This window comes from Mobula birostris, chromosome 8, assembly GCF_030028105.1.
Source record: "Mobula birostris isolate sMobBir1 chromosome 8, sMobBir1.hap1, whole genome shotgun sequence".
NCBI lineage: Eukaryota > Metazoa > Chordata > Chondrichthyes > Myliobatiformes > Myliobatidae > Mobula > Mobula birostris.
In genome coordinates, this window is record NC_092377.1 from 85,588,389 (window position 1) to 85,602,894 (window position 14,506).

Sequence of the window (14,506 nt, forward strand, 5' to 3'; positions counted from 1 at the left end):
AACAACTTAAACAATTGCAATATAATATCCCAATTCCTAACTCAGTGCCCTGACAATTTTAGGCCAGCATGCTAAATGCCTTTTTCACCAATCTTTCTACCTCTGTTGCCACTTTCAATGAACTATGCACTTGTATTCCTAAGTCCCTCTGTTCTATTATACTCCCTAGTGCCCCACTGCTCATCATATAAATCCTACATTAGTTTGACTTTCTAAAATGCATCACCCCACACTTATCTGTATTGAAATCCATTTGTCACTCCTCGGTCCACTTCCCTAGCACATCAAGATCCCCTTATAATCCAAGACAACCTTCACTATCAACAATATCACCTACATTCATGTTATCTGCAAACATGCTGATCAAGCCTTGTGCATTCACATCCAAATCATTTATATAAATAATGAATAACAAGGATCCCAACAGTGACCTCTGTGTCATACCACTACTCACCAGCCTCCATTCCAAGAAACGACCTTTAGCTACCCACCCTCTACTTTTCAATTCTGAGTCAATTCCTAATCTGCCTGACTAGCATTCCCTGGATTCCAAGGGACATAACCTTCCAGACCAACCTACAGCAACGAGCTGTTGTTGAAGTCCATGCTAAAATACAAATAGACAACATCCTCTGCCCTACCCTTCTCTACCTTATTGGTTACCTCTTCAAAAAAACTCAAAAAGGTTTATCAAACACAACTTCTCATGTGCAAAGTAATGTCGGCTCCTCCTAATCAGGCTCTGTCTATAGAAATGCTGGTAGATTCTATCTCTCAGAATTCCCTCAAGTAACTTCCCAATGATCTTGGATTAACCATCCTGTAGTTCCCTGGCTTGTCCTTGTTACACATTTTAAACAACAGAACAACATTACTTAGCCACCTTACAGTCTATGGGAACTTCACCAGTGGCTAATGATGAATCAAACATCATAAGAACATAAAAAGTAGGAACAGGAGTAGGCCATCTGGCCCGTCGAGCCTGCTCCGTCATTCAATAAGATCATGGCTGATCTGGCCATGGACTCATCTCCACCTACCTGCCTTTTCCCTAAAACCCTTAATTCCCCTACCATGCAAAGGTCTTCACGATTTCCTCCTGAGCCTCCCACAAAGTCCAAGGATGCCTTCATTCAGGCCCTAGGATTTATCCACCTTGGGCTATAAATACCTGCTCCCTGGTAATATGAGTATCCTCCTAAATTTCTCTATTTGTTTCTCTTAATCTCTTGAGCAACAATGATTTTCTTCTCAGTAGACATCAAGAAGAAATAGTCATTAAAAATCCCACCCACCTCCTGTGACTCAATATATAGGTGGCCCTCCTGATCTCTAAAGGGATATACACTCTCCATAGCCATTTACTTTAATATAGCTAGAGAACTTCTTGCGATTTACCTTAGCTACCAGATCCATCTCATACCCTCTCATTGCCCCACTGATTTCCATCTTAAAAGTATTCTTAATCTTTTCATAGTCATCTTACATTGATTGAGAAGTCTATTCATATTAACTTCAACATTGGCAATAGTCATTCTCTGCATAACTATTCCTGTAACGATGTCTAAGTAAATGCCATGTCATCTTAGCTGCTTTTCAATCATTTGTACTTGTAATTTTCCTCTGATATTTCTTTCTCAGGTCCTCATTTGTCTCGTCTGTTGGAGAAACCAAGGTCCAGGAGGCAAGTACTCTCAGAGCACAGAGTGAACATCAGAAAATTTATTACTGCTTGACAAAACATCTGATACTATACTTCAGTTTTAGTCACACATTCTGACTGATTCTAAATGTCCCTTCTAATAGCAATACAAGCCACTAATGTGTGCACAACAGATATTGTGGAAGAGAAGGCCCTCTAATATTGTGTACTCAGCCCCCTGCTGTACTCACTGTACACCCATGATTGTGTAGCCAGGTTTCCATCAAACTCAATATATAAGTTTGCTGACGACACAACAATTGTAAGCTGTATCTCGGGTAATAATGAGTTTGAGTACAGAGAGGAAATTAACAACCTGGTGGCATGGTGCGAAGACAATAATCTATCTCTCAATGTCAGCAAGACGAAGGAATTGGTTGTTGACTTCAGAAGGAGTAGCGGACCGCACGACCCAATTTACATCAGTGGTGCGCAAGTGGAACAGATCAAAAGCTTTAAGTTCCTCGGGGTCAATATCACAAATGACCTGACTTGGTCCAACCAAGCAGAGTTAACTGCCAAGAAGGCCCACCAGCGCCTTTGCTTCCTGAGAAAACTAAAGAAATTTGGCCTGTCCCCTAAAACCCTCACTAATTTTTATAGATGCACCGTAGAAAGCATTCTTCTAGGGTGCATCAGAACCTGGTATGGAAGTTGTCCTGTCCAAGACCGAAAGAAGCTGCAGAAGATTGTGAACACGGTGCAGCACATCACACAAACCAATCTTCCGTCCGTGGACTCACTTTACACCACACGCTGTCGGAGCAGTGCTGCCAGGATAATCAAGGACACGACCCACCCAGCCAACAGACTTTTCGTCCCTCTTCCCTCCGGGAGAAGGTTCAGGAGCTTGAAGACTTGTACGGCCAGATTTGGGAACAGCTTCTTTCCAACTGTGATAAGACTGCTGAACTGATCCTGACCTGGATCTGGGCCGTACCCTCCAAATATCCGGACCTGCCTCTCGGTTTTTTTTGTACTACCTTACTTCCCATTTTCTATTTATGATTCATAATTTAAATTTTTAATATTTACTAATTTTAACTATTTTTAATATTTAATATTTGTAATCCAGGGAGTGTGAAGCGCAGAATCAAATATCGCTGTGATGACTGTAGGTTCTAGGACCAATTGTTTGGCGACAATAAAGTATAATAGCTTCTCAGTAGAATGACGACATTGTGTCATTGAGAAAGTCAACTACATCCTCAATATAGAAAAAAGATCAGGTGCTAATTTAAAACCAATTGACATATAACAAGAGATATTAAGATAAACTAATGTAAGATATTTTAAAGATTAAGTGTACTGTAAAAGTACATGACAACATAGTTAGTCAGGTCTGACCCATGGTTTTTGATCGCTATAAGCTTTCTCTAATTCTGACATTCAACTTTTCCAGCACATTCTTTTCTTGTGTGTTGTTTTCCCCGAGGTGCATCTATGCAATTTGCCTCAGCCATTCCATGTATAACAAGTTCTGCACTAACTGATAGCTGTGGCTGCTAAGGGCTAGGCTGGACTGCAGAGTTACCCCCGAGCTTAGCCACATAATTTCTACAGTGAAGATGTTGGGAAGTAGATTGTGGAGGTTGTGAAGGATTACTTCATGGTGGGCAGAACAAAAACACAACAGTCATGTTCAAAATAAACGCTGATTAGGGTTGAAGAAAGAATCGAGACTTTGAATTGGTTTGGGGGGGGGGGTTGGTGTGGGAAATGCATCCAAGGACAATCTAAAAAAGGACAGACCTGATAGAGCTTGGGAAGAGGACTAAAACTGTGAAGGTCAAGCCAATCAATGAAAACTGAAGGAGTCTTTAACTTTCCTCTTAAATCTGCTTGAATTTTTTTTCAGATCTGAATTATTTGTAGATTTTCATATAGCTGGAAAAGGTTAACACATGAAATTAAAACATTATAATCACAAGATCACAAGACAAAGGAGCAGAAGTAGGCCATTCGGCCCATCGAGTCTGCTCCGCAGCTCCCCCATGAGCTAAACTATTCACCCATCTAGTTCCAATTTCCGGCTTTTTCCCCATATCCCTTGATACCCTGACTAATTAGATACCTGTCAATCTCCTCCTTAAACACCCTCAATGATCGGGCTTCCACAGCCATATGTGGCAACGAATTCCACAAATCCGCGACCCTCTGGCTAAAAAAATTTCTCTTCATCTCTGTTTTAACTGGGTACCCTCTAATTCTAAGACTATGGCCTCTTGTCCTGGACTCACCCACCAAGGGAAACAACCTTTCCACATCTACTCTATCCAACCCTTTCAACATTCGAAACATTTCTATGAGATCCCCTCTCATTCTTCTATACTCTAATGAATACAATCCAAGAGCCGACAGACGCTCCTCATATGTTAGCCCCTGCATTCCAGGAATCATCCTCGTAAATCTTCTCTGAACTCTCTCCAACATCAGTATATCCTTTCTAAGATAAGGGGCCCAAAACTGCACACAGTATTCCAAATGAGGTCTCACTAATGCCCCATAGAGCCTCATCAACACCTCCTTACTCTTATACATTATTCCTCTTGAAATGAATGCAAACATAGCATTCGCTTTCCTTACCGCCAATCCAACTTGGTGGTTAACCTTTAGGGTATCCTGCACGAGGACCCCCAAGTACCTTTGCACTTCCGATTTTTGAATTTTTTCCCCATCTAAACAGATGCAAGTGGCATTACAGCACACGCTCAATGGCTTCCCCAAGTGCCCATGTGCAAGTGTCAATAACTTTCTTCCAGTCTTCACTTACCTAAAAATTGTCCTCCAAATACAAAAAGTTGTGCACCATTGCTCCAATCATCATAGTAAAAAGAATTCCTTCTGAATTCCCTATTAGCTTTATGAGTGACTATCAAAGAGCACAGGAGACAGCAAAGATTTTGGAGGGAATAAATTCCTGGGTATCTCCTGGTCATGAAAATCAGTACAGATCCAGTCTGAATAATTACTGCCCCAAGCAGTTAACTCTCAATCATCAGCAAGTGACAAATAGTGCCATCAACAGTGCTGACAAGCAGCACCTGTTCAGCAATAACCTGCTTGTCGATGTGCAGGATTTTCTCAGGATAGTGCCCTAGGGTCCTGAGCTGCTTCAACGATGGCCTTCCTTCCATCAAATGGTCACAAATTGAATTACATTCATAGCTACTCAGAAAATGTAGTAGTCTATACCTGCATACAGAAGAACTTAAAAACATTCATAGCTTAAAAAGTGATAAATTACAGCAACCTCATAGTCCAGAAACTCAGCCCAGCAATTTACATAAATCCAACGGTGGTAGAAGCTGATCAGAGGCTGGATATTCTGCAGTGAGCTGCTCAGCTTTTGTTTACCCCAGAGCTTCTCCAGTATTTATTATGTCACATACACTAAGATACAGTGATAAACATTTATTTTGCATGGCATCCAGACAGACAGATCATGCCATACACAATGTATATGGAAACAGTGAAAAGAAAACAGAATGTAGAATATAGAGTTACAGTAAAAGGGGAAGTGTTGTGGTAGAGAAATAAAGTGCAAGGACCACATCAAGGTAGAATGAGAGATCAAGAGTTCACCTTTTAATGTATGAGAGGTCTGTTCAAGAATCTGATAACCAAAGCTGCCCTTAGGTCTGATAGTTCATGACCTCAGGCCTTTGTGTCTTCTGCCCAATGGGAGACGGGACCTTGATTATGGTAGCTGCTTTCTAGAGGCAGTAAAAACTGTAGATAAAGTCAATGGAAGGGCGGTTGGCTTGTGTAATGAATTGGACTACTTCCTCAATTCTGCAATTTCTTGTGGTATTAGGGAGTGCAGCAAGCTGTGACTTATCCAGATAGGAGACTTTCTGTGGTACATCAGTAAAAACTGGTAAGAGTCATTACGGATTTGTGAAATATCCTTACTTCTGAGGAAGTAAAGACTTCGGTAGACTTTTTTGGTCATGGCCTCCATATAACTATTAGTAGTTTAAAAGAGGCAAATCAGGAGCTTGATGAAACTCTCCAATTGTCCAAACGAATACATGTGCTCTTCACGTTATGTGGAATTCAGCCATAATGACTCTTACATTAAATGGGCATTGAAGGTCAAATAAAATATGGCACAAAGGGTAGGCTTAACAACAGGAAGATCAGTCTGAAAGGGGGAATGTACTGTTTGGCACTTTCTGCCCTGAAATGAACAATATTCATGAACCTCAACACCAGCCCAGAACAAAGCAATGCACATGACTGGTACACCATTAATGACTATAAACATTCATTCCCACCACCATCTCCAAAAATACACTCAGCTCAGCTAATCTGACAGCATCTCCCAAACTTTTGAAACAACTTTCCACAACTTGACACATTACTTTTATATAATAAATACAATACAAAAGTAAAAATGAGAATGTAATGATCTACATTCAGGTCAAGTTGTATTGGTGTAACTCTAACCTAAAGAGGCAGAATTCCACCTTTGCTATAAACAATAATATACAGTACTAACATTAACAGGAAAATAAAATTGCATCCAAACAATGAAAAGGGGATCTCTTCCAAGGGAAGTTGATAGTAGGGTTTCCTTCATTAAAGAGTATATCATTAAATTAAATACTTTATTAAAACCAATGCAACACTTTGGTCATTAACATGTTCCCAGCATCAAGAGATTTAGTATAAGATTTTAACATCTTGGATTGAATGTTACTGTTCGCAATTTGTTGAAATTTTCACCAATTTAACCAGAACAGATTAAAGAGCGTTGAGTGACACACAAAACAAACAGCTGACATAATTTCAAATGACATAACAGAGGAACAATATACAGGCATAATAACAGGTAATCAAGGATAAACCTTCAAAAGAATCAATAAACATTGCCGTGGTATTATTGCAATTTAGAGACTGAATGGGGCTCACACCAAATGAGCTGGCATCACACATCTAATTATTTTGATAGCAATCCCAGCACCAAGGGCATTATGTGCAGACACCATGAGAAGAGTTAGAGGCTGGAACACTGAGCATCAGCAGGAATAGAATGGCTGCCAATGTCTGTATTTTGTAGCTAACGCTCTTCATGATAAGTGGGATTAGGCCACAATGACTCTTTCATTAAATGGGCATTGGAGGTCAAGTAAAATATGGCAAGAAGAATATTCCTATTGAAAGAAGGATCAATTTGCAGATGGAAGAAATATTGATTGGCACAGTTGGTCCTGGATTGGCAAAATCATAAGGGTGCCTAATTTGTGATTAAAATAAATATGGACATACAGCATTGCCAGCCTGAGGTACACTACTGCATATTGCACCACGTAATTTGTACTCGCATGCTCTGCTGCAGAAATCCGAAAATGTAGTGAGTTAGCATATACTTGTAAACTATTATATTATAGGCCTTAGTATAAAAACTCAAAATTACTTAATTCTTCCCGATTTACTTTGGAGCTGCTAGACTCCCCTATAGAAATAAAATGAGAATATATTCCAGATCTTTCAAATCAGTCAAAAACATAACTTAAATCATTCAAAATTAAGTTTCTCAATAAAATAATAACCAACCCATGGTTTGGTCATATTTCATCTCATCTTTTTGTTTTGTGATGGTCCTTTGTTACTATCTATTTCCTCGAGGGAATGGTTTGTGGCCAATTATATAAAATGGATACCTTCCCATGTAAAACACAGTGTCAGCAGTCTTCAAATAAGCATAATTTTGAATTCAATCTTAGATTTATTTATGGACACTACAATAAGTATTGTTGTGCATAATTATTTCAAGTTAGAACTACTGCTTATAGGTATTAAGGCATATCTCAACTCTGCAATACTAGAAAATTTCTTAATGAGAGATTTTCACATTCCTGTAACACAATGTGATGAAAAGCTACATGGGTTACTTGGAAGACATGCTTAATTTATAGACAAGATTACAGTCCTCTTATCATTTTTCAGTCAGTTCTTATTTTCATAATTAATATGACACTTGAAACTACAGAAAGAGATGTAACAAAAATCAGGAGTAGGGGCGATCAGAAAGAATGTGAACATATTTTGAACAGTTTGCATTATGGCTTTGCCCAACTTTGTAGCTAATCAAGCAATCAAACAAATGTAGGTCTTTTTATATTAATGCAGATTTAACCCAACCATTTTTGAGTATTACTGGCATTTCAGAATATTCAAAAACTTATATAAATATTTTAAACACATTTAAATTATATAAAAACAATTAGAGCATGTAATAAATATTCAAATCAATTGTCAATGATATACTGGGTGTGGTGCAAAGACTAGATCGCGCTTTAGGCCCTGCCCTGCCAAATGTACAAAAGTATATGGAGTGTCTAACCTTGATATCAGGGATTAGGTGCCAAAGACTCTTGTCTCTTATTTCTACCCCTGCAGAAATAGGGTCATGTCCCAAAGACAGGGATGAAATACAGTCACCTTTCACATATGTTCCCCATTTCTCTCCCATTTTAGCCCACCTATAAATTGTACATTGATCCAACAAAGCCAGTTATAAGGTTGAGGAGTAGCACTTCACAACTGCCAGGATGCAGTGGAGTCTTCATGACACAATTTTCCACTTTCAGGAAACTTGCTTTCCTTGCACCAGAACTGGCCAGCTCTAAGGTAGGTTGTCCATTTGTAAAATTTACTCAGTTTATTGCTTTCCACTGACACCATCAAATCTATTGGACATTTCTAATGGCTGTGATCTTCAGCTCACTGTTTTTACATGCCCTTTCACTTTTTTTCTTTCTAACATCCCTCATGAATGTATCAACCAGATGGCTTCATCAGCAATCCTGGCCTCATAGCTTTCAGAAATATGCCCTTTGGCCTATCCATTTCTTCCATCATCTTTGCAATTTAAAATTAAATTATTTTCTCTCTTTCCCAGTTCTGAAGAGTCTCCAGTCTGAAACATTAACTCTTGTTTCTCTTCTCACAGACCTCTGAACATTTCCAGCACTTTGTTTTATTTCAGATTTGAAGCAACTCCAGTTTCTATTCATTCCTAAATAACTAATGTTGTAAGGATGAAATATTAACAGAATTTTCATACAGGAATTAGATCAGTGAAAAACAAACTGAGCAGAATGTGAACCAAGCATTAGGTTGGTCTGGGAGTAATAAAAAGAAAAGTCTGACATAAGTTTGCAGGGTTCATTCCAGTAACTTTGCACTGGAGTAGTAATTATTACCAAATTAATTCCAGAATAAATATGCAACATAAAGTACAAACAATCATGACAGAAATTCCAAACACGCAGGCACAGTGAAGAAAGATCTTCAGCATAAAGCCATCCAAATAGCCAAGGTGTAAAAATTCAAAATGTTGAGCAACAAAGAAATGCTGTTTGCATTTTAAAATATTGAATGACGGATTGTACATGAATTCATTCAGAATAAGGTTTCCAACACAACACAAGGTTACTTTCGCTGCAGTATCAGACAAGAACATCCTGTTCTACTAATATATTCCTCGATTATATTAAAATTAAAACCCCACAGGTAAAAAGATCCATCCATGGCCAAGCAAGGAGGTTAAGTACAGTACTGGATACAAAGAAATGATATATAATAACATTGCTGAGAATTGTAGTAAGCTGAGGATCGGGAGATTTGAGGAAAAAATGTTGATAACCTTACACAAGATGGAATACAAGAATAAATTAGCAAGAACTATAGAAACGTAAGAGGTTTCAAGGCAATTTAAAAAAAGAAAAGAGTACAAAAATATTGTCAATCCTTGAGATGTAGAGTAAATTACAATGAGGAATGAAGTTGAGACATTAAACAATTTTTTTGTCTGTCTTCATTGCAGAAGACAACAAACAAAACAAACCACGGATTTCATAACTGTGGAATTTAAAGAAACAATATTTCTAACAAGAAAATACAAATGAAAGTAAGGAAAATAAGGAGATTAAATTCTGAGTAATCTCCTGGACCTCATTACCTGCATTCTAATCTTTTATAAGTATTCCATTGTTATTTATGTGTAACAGAATAATAAAAATGTTTATGCAGCATTGACATAGTTTTATTAAGATGAAATATTGTGTTTTAGACTGTAGCCGACAATGTGGTTAAGGCTGAACCAATAGACTGAATGCATCTGGATTTTCAAGAGGCATCTAATTTGATTATTTTCAAAACGTTGGGCATAAAATAGGCTCAGAGGGTAGCGGAATAACAGATTTAAATGGATTGGTCTTTGATTAAAGGACACAAATAGAGAATGGGAATTATTCTAGAATGTAGGTAAATGGATCTTTTTCAGTTTGACGAACTATTACAGGTGAGGTGAATTCTTTGGGAGGGAGAGGCAATCAACACCTGACAGAAGGAACACTTCAATGACATCCTCAACTTGCAACTAACATTTGACATGTGCATGTTTAATTCCATCCCACAAGGTTATATCCCAACCCAAAAATAAGACCTTGGTAGCAGAAATCTGAAAAGTTGGTAGTGAAGAATTTCACTTACAGTTTAAGAGAGTGGAGAAAAGGAAGTGAAATGGAATACACCATTGGAAACACAAGTTTACCTACTTTGATGGGAAGAAAAACAAATATCAGTGTAATTTATATGCTGAAGATTAAATGCTGAAAATAAACATGCAGGTACAAACAGAAATCTGCAGCTGCATTCTGCAGAAACAGAATTCTGAAGAAGTTGAAGACAGCCAGACTATGCACGTCTATACTCATGTCATTCTACAGATGCACAGTAGAGAGCATCCTAACGTGCTGCATCACTGCATGGTACAGAAACTGCACTGCGACGGACAGGAAAGCTCTGCAGTGGGTAGTCAAAACTGCCAACACAACACCGGCATCAGCCTACCTGCCATTAAGAGCATATGTACAGAAAGCTGCCAATAAAGAGTCAGTAGCATCATGAATGGTCCCACACACCCTTCTCATAGACTGTTTGCTCCACTCCCATCAGAGAGGAAGCTACGTATCATCCACGCCCAGACCATCAGACTCAAAAATAGCTGCTTTCTCCAAGCTGTAAGGCTGATCAACACCTCCACTCACTAACCCACCCCTCAACACCACACACCCACCACCACTACTTTATCATTTCCTGTCAGTCAGCTTATGTACAGACACTGCTGGGCCTGAAGTCAATTTATGACACACAATCAATTTAAGTATATAAACTATCTTATGATTGTATATTTACTGTGTTTTTATTATTGTTGTGCCTGTGCACAACTACATGTCAAATAAATAAAAGCACACATGCGGGAGATGGCTTTAACTGGTATATTCATATGGGATGGGATTCATTGCTCTAAAAGAAATAGATCCATACATTACAATTATTGAGATCTTTATCTTATTGTGCTTATTTTTGTGCTGCATCTCATCCAGAGCAGCAATTATTTAATTCTCCTTTACACTTGTATACTGGAAATGACATTAAACAGTCTTGAACCTTGAATTACACATATTGAAATGGTATTTTATCCTTTACTGCAAAGGTGCACCACCTCTAGAAGTAAGATAATCTTGCTGCAAATTATGCAATTCCTTGTTGAGAAAGTACATGCAGTAATGTATGCAGCTTTGATGCCTATTTGTAAGGAAGAATATGAATACAGCTCTATGTAAATTCGCAAGATCAACATTTGGAATCAGGAGATTGTTCTATGAGGAATGATTAATCAAGACTGATGATAAGGATGCTGAGAAGACATTTCCTCATGTTGGAGAACTGGACAAGGTAAGAGAGCCACAACTTTATTGAATGAAAGAGTAGGTTCAGGGAATATACAGTTATGTCTGCTCCTTCGACATTCTTACTTATTTTAATTTCCCACGTAAGCTAACCTTTCAATTTTCTGAAAGAGTATTAATTTGTTAGCTATTACACTGTGCCCCCCGCCACAAAAAAAACAAGATAGAGTACTCATATTATCAGTTTGAACCTAGGTCTACTGGAAGTGAAAGAGTAGTGTCTAACAAAAAAAGTATTCAGTACTGTGTGGTGCAATTCAGAAGATAAAATATGATAAAATATTAAATAAACAGACCAAGGTAACTAGAGGAAGTATCAAGGACAATTTTAGCAATCAAGGAAAGTGAGCTAATAATTCATATAATTAGTGTCAATTCAACATTTTGTTTTTGGAGGAATTTGTTTCCCTATTTAAATAGATATCATGTTGACTTATGGTGTGAGAACAAATAACAATAACACCTTTGGTTGACCCCGAAGAAGCTGCTGTGTCTGAGCATGTTACCGCCTTATCAGAAACAGTAAGCCCAGTCCATCATGGGTAAAGCCCTCCCCACCATTGAGAACATCTACAAAGAGCACTATCACTTGAAAACAGCATCCATCATCAGGGACCACCACCATTCAGGCCATGATTGCTACTTGCTGCTGCAAGGTATCGAAGCCTCAGGACCCACACCAAGAGGATGCAGATATTATCTCACAGTCACCAGTCTCTTGAACCAGTAGGGATAACTTTGTTTAACTTCACTCACCTGAACACTGAACTGTTTCCACAACCTTTCGACTCACTTCCTAGGATTCTTTGTCTCATGCTCTCAATATTTATTGCTTACTTATCTATTATTATTTCTTTCTTTTTGTATTTGCACTGTTTTTGTCTTTTGCCCATTGGTTGTTTGTCTGTCTTGTTGTCTGCAGTCTTTCATTGATTCGATTGTGTCTGTTTGTATTCACTGTGAATACCTACAATAAAGAGAATCTCAGAGCGGTATATGGTGACATATATGTACTTCGAACTTTATAATGCTAGCTATTGCTTCTTACTGACATCTAGGTGTAAAATTTCATTGTTGTTTAGCAACATCATTTTACTGCTCTGATATCTAATCTACCTTGTCTCTAGTTTTGCAACAGCAGAGAGTGCTCAAGATTCAGGAATGAAGGGGCTAAATATAGTTGAGAAGAAATAGAGTAACAAAAGAAATAAACAGCTGAAAGAAAAGATAACAGCAGCATGATGTCTCCAAATCTACTTTCTGCTTCCAATGATGATCAAAAATTGACAATTCAGTCAATTGCACAAATTTGATTCCCTACTGAAAAAAATTATTCCAAAGACTATCTAGAGTTGGGGGAGATCTTTTTATTTTTTTTATTTGTTAGTAAAAGTGAAGATGACGAGTAATGTAGTCTCAAAGGAGATACATTGATTTTTTTGAGTAGACCTCTGGCTAATTCATCTGTATATGGTTACCTCATATGTCTGGTAAATATCCCAAACAGCAGCAAAGAACCAGCAGCAAGTGCACAGGCCTTTTCCAATGACTGACAGAAGTACATTTTCAGGGAAACACCAAGAAGTTTAATGCTGAAAGTAATTCATGGCTTCCATAGTCCAAGTCAGATTAGCAAAACTACCAGGACAAGTGAATATACTTCCAATCTACTGCAGTGTCAGTCTATCCTATGTGTAATTTCACACTGGTATGATTGCATTACCTTTCCAATGAATTTACTTTACTTTTGAGTTAAAAAAGCAATTCTATTCAAGTTCTTTATGAAATATGCTAATTTTAAAGTTCCACTGATTCTTTGGAACACTGCAGTAAAAAAAATTAGAACTGGAAAACTGTAGAATAGAAATGCAAAAAAAATGTAAGTTTGTCATTCCTGACTTAGTGTCAAGACCTGATTGGTAACTGAATGAATAATGCATGAATTAATGTATTAGAGCTAGTAGTCTGTAATTCCCAATAACATTTATCGAATCATTACAAAAAAAAAATTAACAACAGGGCTTCATAGTTACCTGCAGTTAAAATCATGAGCATCAGTCCAAGATTCTAAAGCCCATGGAACCTTCAATGGCTAGCTACCTCCAGATGGAATGAATCCTGGAAAGGATGCAACTAAGCTGACATACTGATGAACCTTTATCTGACTCCAAACTTAATCATTCTAATGAATGACCCTTGATGCCAAACCCACTGTTTCTAAAAAGTTTAAGTAAAAAAATGGACCAAGAAGAAAAGAATATGAGATTAGGCATAGTGACAAGAATACAGTCAACAAGTTGATCTTAAGGAGAAAAGGAAGGTTTGTGAATACTAGCAGCTTGAAGCTGTTTTTGATGACCTACTGATTGGCAAATACTACTCTGTGTTCATGGGTATAGAATTTTAAACGAGTTGATATTCATGAAGAATATAATATAGGACTGTAGGCCAGGAAATCACTGATAATAAGGGATAGTGCAGCTAGTAGAGCCACTTCCTCATATCTCCAGCAACCCGACTTCAATCTTGCCCATCAATGCAGTCAGTGTGGAGATCGCACATTCTCTGTGTGACCCAATGAGTTTTCCCCAGTTACTCCAGTATCCTCATATGTTGCAAAGACATATCAATTGGTTGAATAGTTTTCCACTGTGTGTTTCCTCTTAATGTGTGGTAAAACACCACTCCTGATTTCATATACTTTTCCAATCTCTGTTCATTCTTTAACCTAAATCTTGTAGAAGTAGTGGTTACCACATTAGCACTGTGTATCTTTTACCAAAGATTTGAACACTTAACAGTTCAGCTTCTTCTCTAGTGGCTTGTGTATTATCTTCTCACTCACCAAACCACCACATTCCTCAACATTAAGAGATAGTGTGACATAAAAAGGAAGTGTTCCAAGTACTACAATGGTGAATCAACAATGGCATCACCAGATGTCAGAAAGTTTCCCATCTTCATCTGTGACCAACCCGATACCAATACGTATAAATCTATTGAATATGCTCAATCATGACAATACTTCTTTTGTAAC

At 37.9% G+C, this 14,506-nt stretch overlaps 1 protein-coding gene across 3 annotated transcripts in view; it reads right to left on the reverse strand.

Annotated features, from left to right (window-relative positions):
* Positions 1-14,506, reverse strand: part of kiz (kizuna centrosomal protein) — a 207,746-nt gene that overhangs the window by 133,764 nt on the left and 59,476 nt on the right. The window lies entirely within an intron of this gene.